Source organism: Rhinopithecus bieti, unplaced genomic scaffold, assembly GCF_001698545.2.
Source record: "Rhinopithecus bieti isolate Rb0 unplaced genomic scaffold, ASM169854v2 scaffold_905, whole genome shotgun sequence".
Lineage (NCBI taxonomy): Eukaryota > Metazoa > Chordata > Mammalia > Primates > Cercopithecidae > Rhinopithecus > Rhinopithecus bieti.
In genome coordinates, this window is record NW_016803348.1 from 4,953 (window position 1) to 27,741 (window position 22,789).

At 36.9% G+C, this 22,789-nt stretch overlaps 2 long non-coding RNA genes across 4 annotated transcripts in view; one reads left to right on the forward strand and one right to left on the reverse strand.

The window, feature by feature from the left end:
• Positions 1–1,322: 1,322 nt before the first annotated feature.
• Positions 1,323–22,789, reverse strand: part of LOC108533936 (uncharacterized) — a 28,736-nt gene continuing 7,269 nt past the window's right edge. Inside the window, exons 2-4 of one of the 3 annotated variants that reach the window (XR_001886854.1) lie at positions 16,755–16,841; positions 15,135–15,330; positions 1,323–2,019 (exon numbers count right to left, since the gene is read on the reverse strand). This is a non-coding gene — a long non-coding RNA (uncharacterized LOC108533936). Of the gene's footprint in view, positions 2,020–15,134; positions 15,331–15,474; positions 15,562–16,754; positions 16,959–22,789 lie in introns of those variants that run through there. The other 2 variants (XR_001886852.1, XR_001886851.1) reach the window with 2 other exon arrangements.
• LOC108533948 (uncharacterized) overlaps positions 15,669–22,789 on the forward strand; it is a 28,846-nt gene continuing 21,725 nt past the window's right edge. Inside the window, exon 1 of the long non-coding RNA XR_001886855.1 lies at positions 15,669–15,688. This is a non-coding gene — a long non-coding RNA (uncharacterized LOC108533948). The remainder of the gene's footprint in view (positions 15,689–22,789) is intronic.

Below are 22,789 nucleotides of genomic sequence, written 5' to 3' on the forward strand. Positions count from 1 at the left end.
TAGGCATATAGTAATTGACTCACAAGTCATCGAAATTATCTTGGAAGCTATATATATTAACATGCCTACTTTTTATGAGAGTTCAGATATATGTTAACATTCTTCCTTTTTATGAGTTTATCAAATGATATTCATAATCAATTTTCCTGGGCAGTGGAGGTTGTAAAACTATCACAGAAAATGCACACATCGATTAAAAGTCATATTTTGATTTCAAAAACATTAAAATGGAAATGAAGATGAATTGTACTGTCAAAGTTTTATTATGGACTGATGAAAAAATTGTTAACTAGGTTAAGTGAAAATTATATTTCTCTCATAAGGCAGTGTTTGAGTCATTTGCCCTGTGTCTACTCAGCAGTATTTGACTCTTGGGGTCTTCTCAAAGACCTTTGTGTGTCTCTGAGTTGGTCTAGGTAATAAAGATGGGTTGGGCTTAAGGAAGTTTGAGAGAAAGAATTTAGACTCAGCTGAGTTTATATGTACTTGGTTTTACTTGTTAACCAATGAACAATTTGTGGTTGCCTGGAAAACGGCTTCTCAAAATATTTCCATGTCTTAAACCCTGGAACCTGTGAATACTATCTTATATGGCGAGAAAAAATATCTTTGTAGATGTGATTAAATTAAGAATTTTGACAAGATCAGGAATGTTCAGGGTGGTATGGCCATAGACTAAATTAAGAATTTTGAGATAGGGAGGTTATCTTGAATTATCTGGGTGAGCTCCACTGCAACCACATGTAACTTCATAAAGGGATGCAGAGCAAGATTTGGCTACATGTACAGAAGAGGAGGAAATGTGAAAACAGAGCAGAGACAAATCTGAAGATGGTGTCCTTGGAGATTGAACTGGTATGGCTACAAGTCACAGAATATTATTGGCCAGGAGAAACTGGAAGAGACAATGCATAGATTCTCTTTTGCAGCCTCTGCAGGGAGCACAGCCCCACCACACCTTGATTTTGGACTGCTAGACTCTAGAACTGTAAGAGAATAGATTTCTATTTTTCAATGTCACCAAGATTGCGGTAATTTGTTACCACAACCAAAAGAAAATAATACAGGGGTAGTGGAAAAGATAGACACAAGATTAAGCATCCATGAAAGTATAGATGCGGCTCCATGTTGCCTCCCCTTTTGTTCATGGAGGTGCACCTGAGACTGGCTCTTCTTAGCAACTGAGTAGTGTGTGAGGAATCTGAAAGGTAAGTCAATATCAAAGCTTATGTTCTCATTTCTATTGTGTTGATACATTTTTAGATAGCATGCAGTTAAAAAACTGTTAAAATTAATGGCAAAATGGTTTTTCTTTATTGATTTTCATTAGAGAGACAAGACTATATCAAACAAAAGAGTCTATGGCCTTGGGATTGTATTCTTCTCTGTTAGCAAGGAGAGTGTTTCAGTATGGGTGAGAAGTGTTGCCTAAAGCAAGTCAAAATGTCCTGCAAAATTTTCCTAAACTCTGGCATGGAATTATCATGAGCAAGGTAAACTACTCAAGCTTATGCACATATGTGTAGGAAAGACAGCTGTAGGAGCCCACTGACATGTATGAAGCTTCTTTCCCTAAACACCCTCTTTCCCCTCACCCAATACTACTCTGCCTTAATTACCCCAAATGTCATACATTAAAATTATCCCCATGTATCTTCAGTTAAAGCCATTCACAGTAGTTTCTATCTCTGGAGCAATATTGCCTAATCTGTATTTGAGAGACTCATTAAAATATACCAATAATATTTCAAAGGATGAGAATTTTCTTAGATTTAAAACTGAGGATACTCCTAATGACTTTAATTGGAGATCAATATCCTCTTGGTCTCTAGCATCATGTTAGTGAAGAAATACTATGGTTCCCTGAACTCTTCTTGCTGCTGGGGGAAAGAAAAGCAATTGGATAGTTGATAACCAGTGTTACTTCTTTTCCTCTGATGCCCATCTCCCTTATGATGGGTGTGTGCAGCCTTACAATAAGCTCCATTTCTCCAGGAAACTTGAATCAGTCTCCATTCTCTGAAACAAAAGAGATTTTATTACCAAAAACACTTTCTAAAAAACATTTAAAAATGCAGAATAGATTTTATTTAAAATGAATATTCCCCTAGAAACAAAATGAAAACATGAAATGATTTATATTTATGTTTATATTTAACCAAAATGTTACAACTCTACATAAAACTTAAAACAAATAATTTAGTCCATGCTTTTCATTGGCTTCACAAAAATCAAGGATAACTACTCTTTGTATAAACATTTGTCATGTGGGTGTGTTTATACATGTATATACATGTATAAACATTTATCATATGTATGTGTGTATATACATGTATAAACACATCCATATACATCATAGGTCACATATAATAGTGAGCATTAGAACTTAATTTTATATATTATATTTTATTATGATACTTTTGATAGAAGTCTTTTGAAATTGTAGATTATTTTATGTTTTATATAATAACCAAAAAAAAAAAAATGATGCCAGCAGTCTTCAAAGAATAATATTCCAAAAGGTGAAATGCCCCAAGGTATTTTTTTCTGTTGAATTGTTTAATATTGGTAGACATTCCTGATATAAACTCTATTTTAAAAGACTATTTTATATTATCTTATCTGTAAATTTTTATTTAGTCAGTAATCAAAAGGATAAAATTTAAATGGACAATTTGTTCACTATGAGTTTTCTATATATATATATATTATTACATAATTTTTTTTTTTGAGACGGAGTCTGCTCTGTCGCCCAGGGCTGGAGTGCATCGTGCCGGTCATGCTCAGCTCGGACTGCCAAGCTCTGGCCTCCGGGTTTACGCCATTCTCCTGCCTCAGCCTTCCCGAGTAAGCTGGGGACTACAGGCGGCCGCCACCTCGCACCCGGCTAGTTTTTGCTATTGTTTTAGTACGAGATGGCCGTTTCATCATGTTAAGCCAGGATGGTCTCGATCTCCTGACTCGTGATCTGCCCGCGTCTCGGCCTCCTCCCAATAGTGCTGCATTACAGGCTTGAGCCACCGCGCCTCGCCAGATTTTCTTATTTTATATTGAAAGAAAGTTAGTCATATAGCTCTTATTTTGATGATAGCAATGTCTGCGTCTGGAACTAGATTTGTCAAGATCTGTAACTAGTTGTATAAAAATCCTTGATGTGATTTTCACAATCAACACTAAAGTTGATCAACCCTTTTAAATACTGTTTTGAAACATTAAGGTTTAGCTTTATTGTTTGGGAATACAATTGAGAAATGCAGTCCATTTGAAAAAAAGCCATGGACCTCAAAAATTAATCAAATTCAGACCTTTTAAAATGAATAAAAAGATGCATATAATTGTTCCGATGTTAAAGGCAGCTCATAACATAGTCAAGACATAGGTCTGATATTATTTCCATAACAAGATATGTACTCATTGTTAAGTTGTTGTAGTTCTGTGCCTGAGTTTTCCTATTTGTAAAATGGGGATGATGATAGTAAAATATCCATGTCTTAGGGTTGGTCTGAGGATTAACTGAGGCCATCCACAAGAAGCATTAGTACTATGCCTTACACATAGCAAGCACTTACTAAATGGGTGTCTAATATTATTAACTTAGTGATTGATAATTCTTCCATTTGATGAATACTTATTAAGCATCTACTCTACTTCAGCCACTAATAAGCAGGCATCTAACTAATATGTTAAAAAAATCAAGCAGTAGATTCTGGAATTTAGGTAGAATGCAGGTTAAAATAAGAAACCTAAAGACTTTAATATAGGTTTTGTCTTTTTCCAAATAGAGTACAGTGGTGGGTCAATTTATAAGCTTCACATAAGAGAACACGAGATGGCAGATCTGCCTAAGGATTCTAAGAAGAAAATAAGACTTTATCAAGTATGAATGCATGGAAAACAAAAGGGACAGGGAATGACAAATGAAAAGAAAAGATATAAACCACATTTTTTTCTATTGTGTTCTTTGGTATCTATTATTAATGTCTATTGATAGTTCTATTGGACATGAGGAAAGGGCATTTCACCTTGTACATTTCACCTTGTACAAAGTGAATTATCTTTTCTTTGATTTACCCAAACTTATATTACATAGCCATTTCATACATTGAAGATAGATGTTTCAAACATTATAGCTATATCATGGACTTAACTGAGGCATACTATGTGATAATGTGGTATATAATCTATGAAGCACCACACAAATGGTAATTATTTTTATACTTAAAAAAATCTGTATTTAAAGATGTCTGTTCTCCAAAATAATATTCTTGAAAACGTAAATATGCCTCTTTCACTTTTATTTCCTTAGTGCTCTCCCAACGCTGCAAGGATATTTGCTGAATAAGTAAATAAGCACAGGCTTCCAGCAGTGCACTGACTGAAAGACTGTGGGACATCTCATAGCCAGCTTCACCTGCTGTACAATGTGACCACTCTGTGACCAGTGCGCCATGCAGATAAAATCGATTGAAATGGAGTGTGACTGAAACTACTTTGAATATGAATGGAATTAATTGGCAGGACAAGTACAAGAGCATTGACAGAATCAGTTACATATTTTGCCAAGGTAATGGGGATCAGTGAGAGAAGAGCACTTCCAAGATAATTTCACATTAACTAAATAACCAATGATCACTTTTAAACTTGCTGCTGCTGCCTTCCTGGATCATAGCTAACCTGCTTGGATGCTCTGGGAAATTGGGGGTTGCACAGAAGAAGATACATTTATGTGAGTCACACCCTATCATTTTCAGAATACTCATTATATTTGTCTTTATAGGAAATAGTGTCAACATTATTTTGAAACATAATTGAATAAAGTAAATAATTGTTTTATTTAATGGTGCATTTTAAAAGGTAAAAGCTAATCGATTGATGATTTTATTTGATTTGTGAACAATTTTCACATGTTAATTCACTCTATTTTTTCCCCTACTGTCTGTAAAATACATTTTGTTAATATATCCCTAATTGAAGATATACCCTACGGTAAATGACTTCATGAAANGAATACTCATTATATTTGTCTTTATAGGAAATAGTGTCAACATTATTTTGAAACATAATTGAATAAAGTAAATAATTGTTTTATTTAATGGTGCATTTTAAAAGGTAAAAGCTAATCGATTGATGATTTTATTTGATTTGTGAACAATTTTCACATGTTAATTCACTCTATTTTTTCCCCTAATGTCTGTAAAATACATTTTGTTAATATATCCCTAATTGAAGATATACCCTACGGTAAATGACTTCATGAAAATAATTTTGGAATTATTCAAAATAAATGTCACATATTTTATTATATGTCACATATAATTTATTTATATGTCACATATTTATTATATGTCACATATTTATTATATATTTTATTAATTTATTATAGAAGTACTTTGACTAAAGCAAAATGTGTTTTATTCTTTGAGTAAGAAAAAAGAAAACTTGACTCCAACTCTACAGACACTTCCAGGCCAATATGGTAACCTGCTTGCAAGGACTCATATGTTCTCTTCAAGGTTCCTAGTAAATGTATTAAATGATAAATATGATGCCATTTAAAATCAAAGCCAATCCATTATAAATAATGGGAAAGGAAAGTTATAGTGGCAGGCTTCTAATTTAGGATTAAGAAACACGAAGTAAAACTAAACACTAAAACTAGCATTTCGGGAAACAGTTACAGGCTTTGAGAATTTTCCCTTCTACCTGCTAAGAAATAGCTTGTAACTGGCCAATCCTCCCACTAAGAACAAGTGAAAAAGTGAAAAAAGAAGCACACAATCAAACAACCCATCTTTGAAGAGTAACTAAGATAGCCAAGATTTAAAGAACCAAGATTCCAGAGAAAAATAAAACTCCTGAGATGATTTTGACTTTCTACACGGAAGCACTATTCTTTTCAAGCAGTTGTTGATTCACAAATTTCATGGATAGAGATGCTTATCAAACAAGAAGAAAGTAATTATTAAAAGCTGAAGAAACTGAATTTTGAGAACTTTCAGCAATCTCATGGACCTGTGAACAAAAAAACAAGTTCAAAGCTGACAAGGCAACAACAACAACAACAACAAAAAGAAGTGTAAATACCCAAGATATGCAGAAAGTGAGACCAATAGTCTGAGCTGCTTTTTCCCTTACAGAGTTTGGTGATTGATTAGTAATTCAAGCCGAGAGGCAGACATGCTAGACTGGAAGTGGCCGCTAATGAGAACTTCCCCTGTCTTGGGAAAGCAGCTGACTTAAGTAATTTTGTAAAACAATATTTGTACTACAAACTATAAGGCTAAAGCCAGAAAAGACTGTTTAAAAACAGTTAGTAAATTTGTTTCTTACAGCGGTATGGATTACCAATTCTGAAATTACTTTATATATGTACTACGTTTGAACAAATAAGTAAATATAATGAAGATGACAACCATATTTCTCACTGTCAGAGAAAAAAGTTATAATGAACAAATGGGAGAATGCTAGGATGAACCCGATTGTTTTGTATTAGAGTGGGAGATATGAGTATAAATATATGACTTAAAACAACCCACATTTATTATATTAGTGTTCTGTAGGTCAGAATTCCAACATGGGTATGACAGGGATATAATCAAGGGGCAGCAGGACTGCCCCTTTGGAGGCCTCTCCCTAGTTCTTGCATGTAGCCCCCCTTTATTTCACAGTCAGCGTGGGGTATCAAACGTTTTTCATGTTGTCATTGTTCTCTGACAACAGCTGAAACATTCTCTACTTTTAAGGACTCATGATTGCATTGGTCCCACTTATATTAATGCAGGATAATTTTGCCATCTTGAGGTCCCTGATATTAAGCACATTTGCAAAGTTTCTTTTTCCACAAATGTAACATATTCAGGGGCTCTGAAAATTCTTGTGCGGTCATCTGAATGCCTGTTAACTTAGGCTTTGTACATTTTGGGGCTATATTTTGCCAGCATATATAAGATCTCTCTCTCTCTCTCTCTCTCTCTCTCTCTCTCTCTCATACACACACACACACACACAAACACATACACACGGATATAAAATCAGAATTGAATTTAACAACTTTTCCTTGTGAAATATAACTTTTATCATCATGTGATTACTCATTTTACTGCCAGTAATTCTATTTGCCTTAACACTTAAATTGTCTTATGGTAAAATAGTCACACCAGAAAATGATTGGTAATAAATGCAAAGAGGCAGAAAATTATAGGAGTGACTGAAGTACTCCCAAAGAAGATGTAAGAAAAAAGCTGAAGCCAAAATAATGACATATGAGATGAGAAAGATTTTTTGACTAAAACAAACATATAAACAACAACCTTGAGCTTGAAGACTGAAAAAATATTCAAATTCTTGTTAAAATTGATGAAAGCCCCATTCTTGAAATTAAAAAAAAAAAAAATCTCACCCAGGATACAACTTAAAAAACAAAATACTTTAAAAAAATAATAGTTAGCTATGTGGTAGAAGTCATTCTCACTTTGAATACACCTCTACAGTGCTAAATATCAGAAAATAAAATGCTGAAAGAAAATTTATGATGTCACAATTTTATATTCAGTCAAGTGTTCATTCATGTATGAAGGAAATAGAAAGCTATATTAAATATAGCTGTTTTGGAAATTTGCCTCCATCAGGAGTAATTATTTCTTTTGCAGATACTCACTAATCACTTGACTCTTTTTAAAGGAATTGAGAACGCATTTAAAATACCAAAAGAGAGATATTATCAAAGGAGAAAGACTTTAGATAATATAAATAATACTAGGTGATAACCAGGCCTTGTGTGCCCTGGCTGCTCAGTTAGTCCCATGGCCTGTTTAGTTTGAAGGCCTGTGCAGTTTGGGACGTCTTCTTCTTGGGAACAAGAAGCTGCTGCTGTCCAAAGACAAACCTCCTGAACACTCCCTGCCAATTGCTTCTAATGGGGAAGCACCCACTCATAACTCAAATGATTGGCAATGATTATTTCTAATTATAACGTTTTTTCTTAATAAGGGCACTGAGAGCCAGGCCCTCTCTATTGTGTAGTAGAAATATCACAAAGTAGTGAGGGGAGTGACAGGCCATCGGAGTGGCTGCTGCCACCATGTTGGCTGTAGCAGGGAGGCGCAAGTGTTGTTGGCAGGAGTGGCTGTGGGAACAGCAGTGGCGGCAGTGGGTCCCCTGTGCCCCATGCCCCCAAGGGAGGCAGAACCCACTTCTAGGACCGGAACTGGACACTCACTGGGGCAACCTGACTAAGAGAGGAGCTACTTTCTCTGTTGAGAGCTGAGGAAATGATGGGACAACCAGCTGTAGAGAGGAACTACCCTCACTGCTAAGAGTTGAAGAAACAATGGGACAACCAGCTATAGAGAGGAGCTACTGTCTCTACTAAAAGCTGAACACTTGTTGGGACACGCTGGCTATGAAGAGGGGCTGCCCACTGTGGGTCTCCTATGTTCTATTGCTCAATAAAGTTCCTCTTTATCTTGCTCACCCTCCACTTGTCCGTGTACCTCATTTTTCCTGGACACAGAACAAGAACTCAGGACCTGCTGATGGTGGGGCTAAAAGAGCTGTAATACAAACAGATAAAACATGCCTTTTGCCTGCCATGTTGCAGGTGACAAGAAGGAGAGAAGAGAGAAGGAGAGAAGAGCTGTGGCCCTGCAGGGAGCGCAAACCTAGGAGCTCCCTGAGCCAGGGCTGTGACAACCTAGGGCTCTGCAGTTCCTGGTATTTCCAAGTTTCTGGGAGCCACACCATGTTCTCCGGTGTCAGCTGTGGAAATCACTTATGGTATACCTGGGCTAGCTTCAGCCTCATGGGAGCCAGTGCCCATGCTGGTGCCTGGAGCTGCTGGCCCCACCATAGCAGGTGTGCCTGGCTGTGAGCAGTGGCTGGATGCCATGCTTGCTCACACACCCCTCACTGCTCCATGTCTGGCTCGCCCTTGGCAGGTATGGGATTCAGGCCAGTAGTGGGAGCTGACTGCAGCCTGCCAGGCTAAGTGGGCAGACTGAGTCCAGCAGCCAGAGCAAAACTCAGGCAAAGCTGCCACTGGTTGCAGAGGTTGCCAGCTGGTGAAGTGACACCCCAAGGATCCCATAACAGTAGCATGATGCACAATTTTCCTGGACTCAGGAAGAAAAAATATGAATGTTGGAAATAATTACTCTCATTTTCTGTCATCTCTCTTTCAAATACTGTCTTGCAACATTTATACATTTTCTTCTGGAAGGGTTTGGTCAGGGCCTTGTAGTACCCTTACTTCTGAGGCAATATTGCAAAGTTATCAATTCCATCTCTTCTTAGATGAAGGAAGAACAGTATTAATAGCAAATGCCCAGACGCCCCACCAACTTGCAAGTAGAATTTTCCCAGGTTTTCTGAAATAACCATTTATGTAAACATCTGTAACACTGTAAGCAAGGTCTCATTCAGTTAAGAGATGCGTAAAGTAAAACAAAAGTCAAGAATTGAAAATTTTTTGTGTAAAATTAATGATTATATGAAACTAGTAAAGTAAATATTATTTTAACATGCAAATTTCTTATAAATTGACTTAGCAAAGAAATAGTATCCTAAATGATATGTCTAAAATGTATAAATAATTATTGAGCTAATAAGTAATAATAGCTAATAAACACAATGTAAGTGTTCAGTCTCACCAATAATACAGAATAGAATTTAAAATGCTATATATTTCTTGTCTAGCAACATCAAAAATATTTAAAAGATAAAAACTTGCTGCAGAGAAGAAAATGTGTTAAAATAGATAGTGCAGGTGGGCATGCTATCCAAGTGAGGAGAAAGACAGTAGACCAAAATGCTTGACAAAAATTTACTTCCTTGCTCTTATTAGAAGACAACTCAAGCTGGTTCACTCTATCAGACACATAACTGTCTAGGCCGAGGATAAATTTTTTTTAACTTTTATTTTAAGTCCAGGGGTACATGTACAGGTTTGTTGCAGAGATAAACATGTATCATGGGATTTGTTGTACCGATTATTTCATCACCCAGGTATTAAGTCTATCACCCATTAGTTACTTTTCCTGATCCTCTCCCTCCACCCACCCTCCACCCTCCAATAGGCCCCAGTGAATGGTGTTCACCTCTATGTGTCCACATGTTCTCATCGTTTAGCTCCTGGTTTTATGGTTTGGGTGTGTCCCCGCCCAAATCTCAACTTCAATGATAGCTCCCAGAATTCCCACGTGTTGTGGGAGGGACTCGGAGAGAGCACTTGAATCATGGGGGTAGGTCTTTCCCGAGCTATTCTTGTGATAGTGAATAAGTCTCATGAGAACTGATGGGTTTATCAGGGGTTTCTGCTTTTGCTACTTCCTCATTTTTCTCTTGTGGCTGCCATGTAAGAAGTGCCTTTTGCCTCCTGCCATGATGAGGCCTCCCCAGCTACATGGAACTGTAAGTCCAATTAAACCTCTTTTTTTCCCCCAATTTCAGGTATGTCTTTATCAGCAGCATGAAAACGGACTAATACAGTAAATTGGTACCATTAGAGTGGGGTATTGCTGAAAAGATACCTGAAAATGTGGAAGCGACTTTGGAACTGGGTAACAGGCAGAGGTTGTAACAGTTTGGAGGGCTCAAAAGAAGACAGGAAAATGGGGGAACGTTTGGAACCTCCTAGAGACTTGTTGAATGACCTTGACAAAAATGCTGCTAGTGATATGAACAATAAGGTCCAGGCTGAGGTGGTCTCAGATGGAGATGAACTTGATTTAGGGTATCTGGTGGAAGAAATTTCCAAGCACGAAAGCATGTAAAAGGTGACTTGGGTGCTGTTAAAAGCATTCATTTTAAAAATGGAAACAGCATAAAAGTTCTGAAAATTTGCAGCCTGACAATGCAGTAAGAAAGAGAAAAAATATTTTTTGAGGAGAAATTCAAGCCAGCTGCAGAAATTTGCACAAGTAGCAAGGAACAAATTAATGCCCAAGACCATGGGGAAAATGTCTCCAGGCCATGCCAGAGATCTTCCATAGCAGCCGTTTCCATCACAGGCCCGGAGACCCAGGAGGAAAAAGTTGTTTCATAGATTGGGCCCAGGGTCCCTGTGCTGTGTACAGCCTTGGTACTTGGTGACCTGTATTCCAGCTGCTCTAGTCATGGCTGAAAGGGGCCAATCTAGAGCTTGGGCCATGGATTTAGAGGGTAAAAACCCCAAGCCTTGGTGGTTTTCATGTGGTATTGAGCCAGCAAGTGCACAGAAGTCAAGAATTGAGGGTTGGGAACCTCTGCCTAGATTTTAGAAGATTTATGGAAATACCTGAATGCTCAGGCAGAAGTTTGCTGCAGGAGTGGGGCCCTCATGGAGAACCTCTGCTAGGGCAGTGCAGAAAGGAAATATGGGGTCAGAGGCCCCACATAGAGTCTCTAGTGGGGCACCGTCTAGGGGAGCTGTGAGAAGAGGGTGACCAGCCTCCAGACGCCAGAATGGTAAATCCACTGACAGTTTGCAGCATGTGCCTGAAAAAGCTGCAGACACTCAATGACAGTCCATAAAAGCAACTGAGAGGAAGGCTGTACCCTGCAAAGTCACAGGAGCAGAGCTACCCAAGACCACAGGAACCCACCTGTTACATCAGTGTGACCTAGATGTGAAACCTGGAGTCAAAGGAGATCATTTTGGAGCTTTAAAATTTGACTGCCCTGCTGGATTTCGGACTTGCATGGGCCCTGTACCCCTCTGTTTTGGCCAATTTCTCCCATTTGAAATGGCTCTATTTACCCAATGCCTGTATCCCCATTGTATCTAGGAAGTAACTAGCTTGCTTTTGATTTTACAGGCTCATAGGCAGAAGGGACTTGCCCTGTCGCAGATGAGACTATTTGAACTGCAGACTTTTGGGTTAATGCAGAAATGAGTTAAGACTTTGGGGGATGGTCGGGAAGGCGTGATGTTTTGAAATACGAGGGCATGAGATTTGGAGGGGTCAGGGATGGAATGATATGGTTTGACTGCGTCCCCACCCAAATCTCAACTTGAATTTTATCTCCTAGAATTCCCACGTACAGCGAGAGGGACCCAGGGGGAGGTAATTGAATCATGGGGACTGGTCTTTCCCATGCTATTCTCGTGATCGTGAATAAGTCTCACGAGATCTGATGGGTTTATCAGGGATTACTGCTTTTGCTTCTTCCTCATTTTTCTGTTACTGCTGCCCTGTAAGAAGTGCCTTTCACCTCCGTGATTCTGTGACGTCCCCAGCCATGTGAAACCATAAGTCCAATTAGACCTCTTTTTGTTTCCAGTTCCAGGTATGTCTTTGTCAGCAGTGTAAAAATGGACTAATACACCTGGGCTCAGCCAGAGCAGAGCAGAGGATGGCCAAGGGACAAAGAGGGTAGAGAGACAATAGGACTTGAAGACCAGCTGCAGAGAGGAGTAACTTCTCTGCTGATAGCTGCAGAAACAACCTGTGAGCAGAGAGGAGCTACTCCCTCCACTGAGAGCTTCAGAGACCTGCAGAAATGTCCCGATAACCTGCCTGAAGAGAGGAGCTGTCCTCTCCAGGGCCTCCTCTCTGCAGAGAGCTGACTACTTGACTGGATACCCTGCCTACAGAGAGGAGCTACCCACTCCTCTGAACTGTTCTAATGCTATATAAAACTCTTCTTCCTCCCCCTTCACTTCTCTGCATACCTCATTCTTCCTGGATGCAGGACAAGAACTCGAGCAAAGGTGCTGCTGTGACAGAAGTTTCTGGCTAGAATAATCGACACGCCAGAGATCTCATAATAGTGTCATTCTCATTTGAGACTAGCAAAATTAAATATACTTTGAAATGTGATTTTAATATTGGAGCATATTTTGCCTGGAGTTGGTAAGTTCAGTGGTAGGTGAACACAGTCCTTGCAGGGTTCTTATATGTCTGCATTTGATGCCTTTTGTCTCTGATGGAGAAAGCAACCACTAGGCAAGAAAACAGAGTTTGTACATGATTTCAGTGATTCTTTTCAATCTCAGATATTCACATCTTTTTTCCACAGACCCCCACTCACCTAAAAGTTTCATTTGGAATTATTAAATATGGTTTTCCTAAATGTATGTTTTTCTTAAATTTTATATACAATTTATATAAATAATTAAACTTTCTAAGGATACATTTTTAAAATTTTACTTTAAGTTTGTGGATATATGTGCAAAACGTGCAAGTTTGTTATATAGGTATACATGGTGGTTTGCTGCACCTATCAACCTGTCCTCTCAGTTTTAAGCCCCACATGCATTAGGTATTTGTCCTAATGCTCTGCCTCCCTTTGCCCCTCACCCCCCAACAGGCCTTGGAGTCTTGGTGTCTGGTGTTGCCCTCTCTGTGTCCATGTGTTCTCATTGTTCAACTCCCATTTATGAGTGAGAACACGCAGTGTTTATTTTTCTGTTCATGTGTTAGTTTGCTGAGAATGATGGATTCCAGCTTTATTCATGTCCATGCAAAGGACGTGAACTCATTCCTTTCTATGGCTGCATGGTATTTGTATATGTGCCACATTTTCTTTATCCAGTCTATTATTGATAGACATTTGGGTGGCTTCCAAGTCTTTGCTATTGTAAATCGTGCTGCAATGAACATACGAATGCATGTGGAGGAATTAAGGATAAATTTGTACTATGGAAAAATGCAAAGTTAATGAAGACCATTTAATATCTGTAATTATATCTTATCTACTCTTAAGATTTGATGGAAATTTACTTTAGATATCTGATGTCTCCATTCCACATAGAATAAAACTTGTCACTTTCCTTCAGTTTGTTTTCATATCACATATTGAATTCAACCGATTGCAGAGAGAGATAGTACCATACAGTAACAAGAAAACAACTCAGGTGTCAGGGTATATGAAATTGGTTTCTCAACCGATTGCAGAGAGAGATAGTACCATACAGTAACAAGAAAACAGCTCAGGTGTCAGGGCATATGAAATTGGTTTCTCAACTGATTGCAGAGAGAGATAGTACCATACAGTAACAGAAAAACAGCTCAGGAGTCAGGGTATATGGAATTGGTTTCTCACATTGTTTCTGGCTCCGTAGTTCCGAGCTTGGCACCACTTTTCAGGGTGTTAGTTTATACTTTAGCAAAATGTACATGGATTAGATAAAGCTAAGATTTCTTTCAACTTTAGCATTATCTGTATTAGTGAACACAATATCATTAAGTCTTATGTATTGAATGCACTACTGTGGAAGAATTTGGGGAATAAAATTATACGCTTGATCCAAGCTGAACAGAACAGCAGAGAGAAAGCCCTTGGACCTTTCTCTGAGTATTCATTGCCTGCCTGATGAGATCAGCTCCTCAGGACAGAGTAAAACCAGATCACAGGTGAAGAAATATGAGCTCAGAGAGACCGAATGTAGTTGACACAGGCAGAGGCATGGGTGGTTCCTTAAATTGTTGGCAATCCTGTTTGAAGGCCTCAAGGTTGATGATATGGTATTCACCTGAGAATTCTTCCGTGTTCTTTGGTCTGTACCTTAGGATTTTTCACCTGTGAGTCACCCCTACAGTAACACCTACAAATGTTTATGATTCTGGTTTAAATACAAGTTATAAGCATTCATAAAAGTCACCTATTCAACCACAGAAACTTGGGTTAAAACTCAGAGATTCTAATTTTGTAATCTGAGATGGGGCCTGAGGATTTACATTTCTACTTTTGAACAGCATAGTTTAAACTACATATTACAGGGAAGTTAAAACTCAATAGCAGGATCGAGATTAAATGTTTTATGCCGTGTGCTCTAAATTAAGTTACTCTTTCTATGGCTAATTTTCTTCTCCCTTTTCCAAAATTTTAGATAAGATAGCAAAGTCAAGTCTGGAGCAATTTGTTAAAATGTAAGCTTTGTGTTTTTTTTTAATAGTGTGAGAGGATAAAGAAAAAATCTTTAGTAGGAGGAAAACAGTAGGCAGGATTCCTGAATGCTCTATGTCCTTAGAATCTGAAATATGCATAATGCTCTATTAAAGGAGGTGTTACCAAAATTTCTCACATTGCCAAAATTACCACCCCTGTATATATACATATATGGGGGTGTTAGTTTGGATAGTAAAAAGTTAAATGAAAATGCTATACATGCTTTACTTTCTAAGATATTCCCTCATGAAAAAAACTTTTCTTACCTCAAAGAGAGAAGTGCATCATCGGTGTTTTCTTGTTCTTAAGTAGTGTTATTACAATATCTGTTGGCTCCATGAGAAGTACATTGGGCTGCTACTGCAGATGGTGTAGTAGTGGTTGTTTACTATTAAATTACAGTCAGGGAGAGACAAAAAGCATGCATGTTCCCATGCAGGATGGACCCGTCAAGAGAGGAGCCTGTAGAAGGTGGAATTAGTTTTGAGAGATTTCACATTTTCTTGGCCCAAACCCAAAATCAGAAACCTAGGTAGTTCTCCCAACTCAATAGCCTAAGGCTGCTTTATTTATACATTGCTCGGCTATGAGACATTTTGTACTTACAGTAAATAGGCAACGCTAACTGAATCATGATTGAAAATAATCCATAATGATCTTTCTGAGACTCAGAATCACTTACGGAACCACCCATTATCTACTTGCTCCTAGCACTGCTCTATGATAGATGGCATGAGTCACAATAGTTTGATTTGAAGATAGAATGAAAACACACATGTAGAATCCCTTGGCACAATGCCTGGTATGTGGTAACTATGCAGTAAGTATCCCTCTTTAGCTTCCTTGATCTGAAATATGTGTTCCTTGCTTAATATGTTTATTTAACGTACTAACATTTTATTCATTTAAGAATGAATAAATGTTTTTTTCTTTAAAAAAAACAAATGTTCCAAAATAATTGGAAATAACATGAATTTTTAAATCCAAAGATATGGATTCATCCCCTAGGTTGACTAATAGCAGAGTTAACCTAGAACTTTATTTTACTCATATTTAATAAGAATTATTCCTTATAGTGTAATATGTAAAAAAGACATTAGCTATGCAAATATTATATTTATAAGCTGTTATAAGGTGTTTATAATAGTACATATACTATCCAGATGTTATAAAAATTTTGTATTATTTGAGATAGAGTGTCTAAATTAAAACCCATTATAAAAATCTTGTGAGATAGAGGAGACACAAAAGAGCATACAGCTGTCTCTCTCTCACACACACACACACCACTACCACATATACACACAATATTGCCTGTAAGCTCACACATTTATATTATTACTGAGGAATTCTCAATTTTGGGGGTCTGATCATATATTTTATAACTACTACTGATACTAAGTGTATCAAAGGAAAACGATTTGCATTAGAAATGGAAACAAAGTGCAAAATAAAATCGGAATATGACCTGATCTGAAGAGACTCTCAATTTAGCAGGGTAGTGATAACAGCCCGTACTGACATAGGGCTTAGCATATGCTGGGCACTGCTCTAAATGCTCTATAGTCATGTGTTGCATCTTCCTCTGCAGAATGAGGTTAATACCCAGTTTACTATTATGATTGGGGATTAAGTCAATTGATATAAATAAAGTTCATGCTACAGTCCTAAGAATATATAAATAAGCATTGTTACAGGATGTTGTGAATGCAAATAATGGGAAATAATTTAAATTAGGTCAGGAACAAAAATGTGCTATTCTATAAGGACACTGAAGTGTCTCATGGAAACCTTAAGTCAGAAATGTCGAGAGACCTAAGAAAAGTTTGCCAAAGATAAGAATCCACAGCCAGAATCTGCTCCTATTTCATCTTTTTGCTGCTCACCAGGACTGGTCCATTCATCTTTGTTTGCAGATCAGCTTTCTTTTTCTTTCTCTTTTTACTTCCTTCTATTTTCCTGCTCCACTTCCCCTAAGATGATGAGATCATGACTTCTCCACATTTATCACATTCTTATCTTCTCTCCTCATTAATCCATCCTGAGTCAGGTGTCCAACCCTGGTCCACTCAATCATGTCCAGGAATGCAGAATCCTATGGTAAAAATGTGAGTATTGGTAGCTGCACCTTCAGTGAGAGTTTAAAGAAATATGGATGTGAACTGGATGGATGTTTCATAACATCCTCTAAATTTTCAATGAAGACACCACAGTATCCCTATATAAAAGCCTTTAGAAAGTCCTATTCACAAAATGGAATTGAAGAAAATAGAAGTAAAGTTATTAAAATGAGTAAGGCCAATAAAATTACGAGGCTCAAACAGAACTTACACAATCCAGTAATCACTACAAACAATGTACTAAATTGCTAGTGTTTCATTATGACCCGTCACTATGCAGCAAATGCATAGTTGTATACTATCCATACATGTCTTCTGGACCTGAATCAGTAAACTGCAATTTTAGGAGTACATAGTTTTGGAATTTTAGGCTTGTGAAAGAGACTTAGCATAGTAAATAATGAATACACAGAGGAAGGAATGTTAGAATTCTGAGTGAGCATCTGCAATCAGCTATTCTCAGTCGTGGTTAAAATAGTTTAGCCCACTTTTCTCTAGAATAAGTGAAAGAGTGCAGGAACAGTGATTAAAATAGTCACTTATTTGCATTTTAAGAATGCCTAAAAATGTTTGCTTATGAAAGTCAAAGTAGCAAAATTTACTGTGGTGAATTAGAATATTTCTCTATAAACAACATACTGTCAAAATAAATTAAATAAGTAGTTTTATCCACAAATTACTACATTTTTCTTGGAGTTATGCATCACTGCTATGGAAGGCATACGTTTTAAAATCAATAATAGTATTTTTCAGAAACAGAAAATGTTTTATTATCTGTACTGAATAGTTCCTCATACATTATTTAAAATTATATATTTTTTCTAACATTTAGTTTTTTTCTGTTAAATGTTATTCACTACTGTGTTTTGACCTTTGGTGTTATTAATAATTAAATGTATAAATATCTACATTTATCCTAAAAGCTATATACAACTTCAAATGGATATTTTGGCTAAACAAAATAGATTTCCTAGCCTGTGGAAATGGACTTTTATTGTGTTTACGTGTTTAANGTAACAAGAAAACAGCTCAGGAGTCAGGGTATATGGAATTGGTTTCTCACATTGTTTCTGGCTCCGTAGTTCCGAGCTTGGCACCACTTTTCAGGGTGTTAGTTTATACTTTAGCAAAATGTACATGGATTAGATAAAGCTAAGATTTCTTTCAACTTTAGCATTATCTGTATTAGTGAACACAATATCATTAAGTCTTATGTATTGAATGCACTACTGTGGAAGAATTTGGGGAATAAAATTATACGCTTGATCCAAGCTGAACAGAACAGCAGAGAGAAAGCCCTTGGACCTTTCTCTGAGTATTCATTGCCTGCCTGATGAGATCAGCTCCTCAGGACAGAGTAAAACCAGATCACAGGTGAAGAAATATGAGCTCAGAGAGACCGAATGTAGTTGACACAGGCAGAGGCATGGGTGGTTCCTTAAATTGTTGGCAATCCTGTTTGAAGGCCTCAAGGTTGATGATATGGTATTCACCTGAGAATTCTTCCGTGTTCTTTGGTCTGTACCTTAGGATTTTCACCTGTGAGTCACCCCTACAGTAACACCTACAAATGTTTATGATTCTGGTTTAAATACAAGTTATAAGCATTCATAAAAGTCACCTATTCAACCACAGAAACTTGGGTTAAAACTCAGAGATTCTAATTTTGTAATCTGAGATGGGGCCTGAGGATTTACATTTCTACTTTTGAACAGCATAGTTTAAACTACATATTACAGGGAAGTTAAAACTCAATAGCAGGATCGAGATTAAATGTTTTATGCCGTGTGCTCTAAATTAAGTTACTCTTTCTATGGCTAATTTTCTTCTCCCTTTTCCAAAATTTTAGATAAGATAGCAAAGTCAAGTCTGGAGCAATTTGTTAAAATGTAAGCTTTGTGTTTTTTTTTAATAGTGTGAGAGGATAAAGAAAAAATCTTTAGTAGGAGGAAAACAGTAGGCAGGATTCCTGAATGCTCTATGTCCTTAGAATCTGAAATATGCATAATGCTCTATTAAAGGAGGTGTTACCAAAATTTCTCACATTGCCAAAATTACCACCCCTGTATATATACATATATGGGGTGTTAGTTTGGATAGTAAAAGTTAAATGAAAATGCTATACATGCTTTACTTTCTAAGATATTCCCTCATGAAAAAAACTTTTCTTACCTCAAAGAGAGAAGTGCATCATCGGTGTTTTCTTGTTCTTAAGTAGTGTTATTACAATATCTGTTGGCTCCATGAGAAGTACATTGGGCTGCTACTGCAGATGGTGTAGTAGTGGTTGTTTACTATTAAATTACAGTCAGGGAGAGACAAAAGCATGCATGTTCCCATGCAGGATGGACCCGTCAAGAGAGGAGCCTGTAGAAGGTGGAATTAGTTTTGAGAGATTTCACATTTTCTTGGCCCAAACCCAAAATCAGAAACCTAGGTAGTTCTCCCAACTCAATAGCCTAAGGCTGCTTTATTTATACATTGCTCGGCTATGAGACATTTTGTACTTACAGTAAATAGGCAACGCTAACTGAATCATGATTGAAAATAATCCATAATGATCTTTCTGAGACTCAGAATCACTTACGGAACCACCCATTATCTACTTGCTCCTAGCACTGCTCTATGATAGATGGCATGAGTCACAATAGTTTGATTTGAAGATAGAATGAAAACACACATGTAGAATCCCTTGGCACAATGCCTGGTATGTGGTAACTATGCAGTAAGTATCCCTCTTTAGCTTCCTTGATCTGAAATATGTGTTCCTTGCTTAATATGTTTATTTAACGTACTAACATTTTATTCATTTAAGAATGAATAAATGTTTTTTTCTTTAAAAAAAACAAATGTTCCAAAATAATTGGAAATAACATGAATTTTAAATCCAAAGATATGGATTCATCCCCTAGGTTGACTAATAGCAGAGTTAACCTAGAACTTTATTTTACTCATATTTAATAAGAATTATTCCTTATAGTGTAATATGTAAAAAAGACATTAGCTATGCAAATATTATATTTATAAGCTGTTATAAGGTGTTTATAATAGTACATATACTATCCAGATGTTATAAAATTTTGTATTATTTGAGATAGAGTGTCTAAATTAAAACCCATTATAAAATCTTGTGAGATAGAGGAGACACAAAAGAGCATACAGCTGTCTCTCTCTCACACACACACACACCACTACCACATATACACACAATATTGCCTGTAAGCTCACACATTTATATTATTACTGAGGAATTCTCAATTTTGGGGTCTGATCATATATTTTATAACTACTACTGATACTAAGTGTATCAAAGGAAAACGATTTGCATTAGAAATGGAAACAAAGTGCAAAATAAAATCGGAATATGACCTGATCTGAAGAGACTCTCAATTTAGCAGGGTAGTGATAACAGCCCGTACTGACATAGGGCTTAGCATATGCTGGGCACTGCTCTAAATGCTCTATAGTCATGTGTTGCATCTTCCTCTGCAGAATGAGGTTAATACCCAGTTTACTATTATGATTGGGGATTAAGTCAATTGATATAAATAAAGTTCATGCTACAGTCCTAAGAATATATAAATAAGCATTGTTACAGGATGTTGTGAATGCAAATAATGGGAAATAATTTAAATTAGGTCAGGAACAAAATGTGCTATTCTATAAGGACACTGAAGTGTCTCATGGAAACCTTAAGTCAGAAATGTCGAGAGACCTAAGAAAAGTTTGCCAAAGATAAGAATCCACAGCCAGAATCTGCTCCTATTTCATCTTTTGCTGCTCACCAGGACTGGTCCATTCATCTTTGTTTGCAGATCAGCTTTCTTTTCTTTCTCTTTTACTTCCTTCTATTTTCCTGCTCCACTTCCCCTAAGATGATGAGATCATGACTTCTCCACATTTATCACATTCTTATCTTCTCTCCTCATTAATCCATCCTGAGTCAGGTGTCCAACCCTGGTCCACTCAATCATGTCCAGGAATGCAGAATCCTATGGTAAAATGTGAGTATTGGTAGCTGCACCTTCAGTGAGAGTTTAAAGAAATATGGATGTGAACTGGATGGATGTTTCATAACATCCTCTAAATTTTCAATGAAGACACCACAGTATCCCTATATAAAAGCCTTTAGAAAGTCCTATTCACAAAATGGAATTGAAGAAAATAGAAGTAAAGTTATTAAAATGAGTAAGGCCAATAAAATTACGAGGCTCAAACAGAACTTACACAATCCAGTAATCACTACAAACAATGTACTAAATTGCTAGTGTTTCATTATGACCCGTCACTATGCAGCAAATGCATAGTTGTATACTATCCATACATGTCTTCTGGACCTGAATCAGTAAACTGCAATTTTAGGAGTACATAGTTTTGGAATTTTAGGCTTGTGAAAGAGACTTAGCATAGTAAATAATGAATACACAGAGGAAGGAATGTTAGAATTCTGAGTGAGCATCTGCAATCAGCTATTCTCAGTCGTGGTTAAAATAGTTTAGCCCACTTTTCTCTAGAATAAGTGAAAGAGTGCAGGAACAGTGATTAAAATAGTCACTTATTTGCATTTTAAGAATGCCTAAAATGTTTGCTTATGAAAGTCAAAGTAGCAAAATTTACTGTGGTGAATTAGAATATTTCTCTATAAACAACATACTGTCAAAATAAATTAAATAGGTAGTTTTATCCACAAATTACTACATTTTCTTGGAGTTATGCATCACTGCTATGGAAGGCATACGTTTTAAAATCAATAATAGTATTTTCAGAAACAGAAAATGTTTTATTATCTGTACTGAATAGTTCCTCATACATTATTTAAAATTATATATTTTTTCTAACATTTAGTTTTTTTCTGTTAAATGTTATTCACTACTGTGTTTTGACCTTTGGTGTTATTAATAATTAAATGTATAAATATCTACATTTATCCTAAAAGCTATATACAACTTCAAATGGATATTTTGGCTAAACAAAATAGATTTCCTAGCCTGTGGAAATGGACTTTTATTGTGTTTACGTGTTTAATATTTTTTCTATTTAAGAGTGAAATTGAAATACAGACTCTCATAAAAGGAATTTAGATTCCATCTTTTCCAATCTCCTTTGCAAGTCAGAAACTTCCTCCTATTTCTGTCTGTAGACCTTTAGTTACTAGAAAAATTTTCCTTGTTTCTGAGGTGAAATCTTCCCCCATTAGCTCAACTAATTCATTCATCCATGTAGATCACACCCATAGTTATTTAAACTCTAACCACAGGCATACTCACCAACATCCAAGTCTGTGCCATGAAATTCCACATTCCTGGAGGTGATCGAATGGGCCAGGGCTGGACACGTGACTCAAGATATATTAGTGATGAGAGAAGATAAGAATGTGGTTAATAGGGATAGGCCATCATGTCCTTATTCTGAGCACAGTGCAGCTCCACCACATTTCCTGGACTTTTGTGTTAATTACTGCCTTCATGCATCATTTGTTTAACTAAATATTCATCTGCAGCATCACAAACCTCATTCATGTTCACAATAACTTATAAGACATATACTTTGTGATCCAAATAAAATTACCATATGTCCAAGCATTATTGGATGACTTCAAGGGATTGATTTATATTTATGTGTAGGTTAATTCCAATGCATGCTTTTAAATCATAAACATATTAAGAAGATACGAGGCCGGGCGCGGTGGCTCAAGCCTGTAATCCCAGCACTTTGGGAGGCCGAGACGGGCGGATCACGAGGTCAGGAGATCGAGACCATCCTGGCTAACACGGTGAAACCCCGTCTCTACTAAAAATACA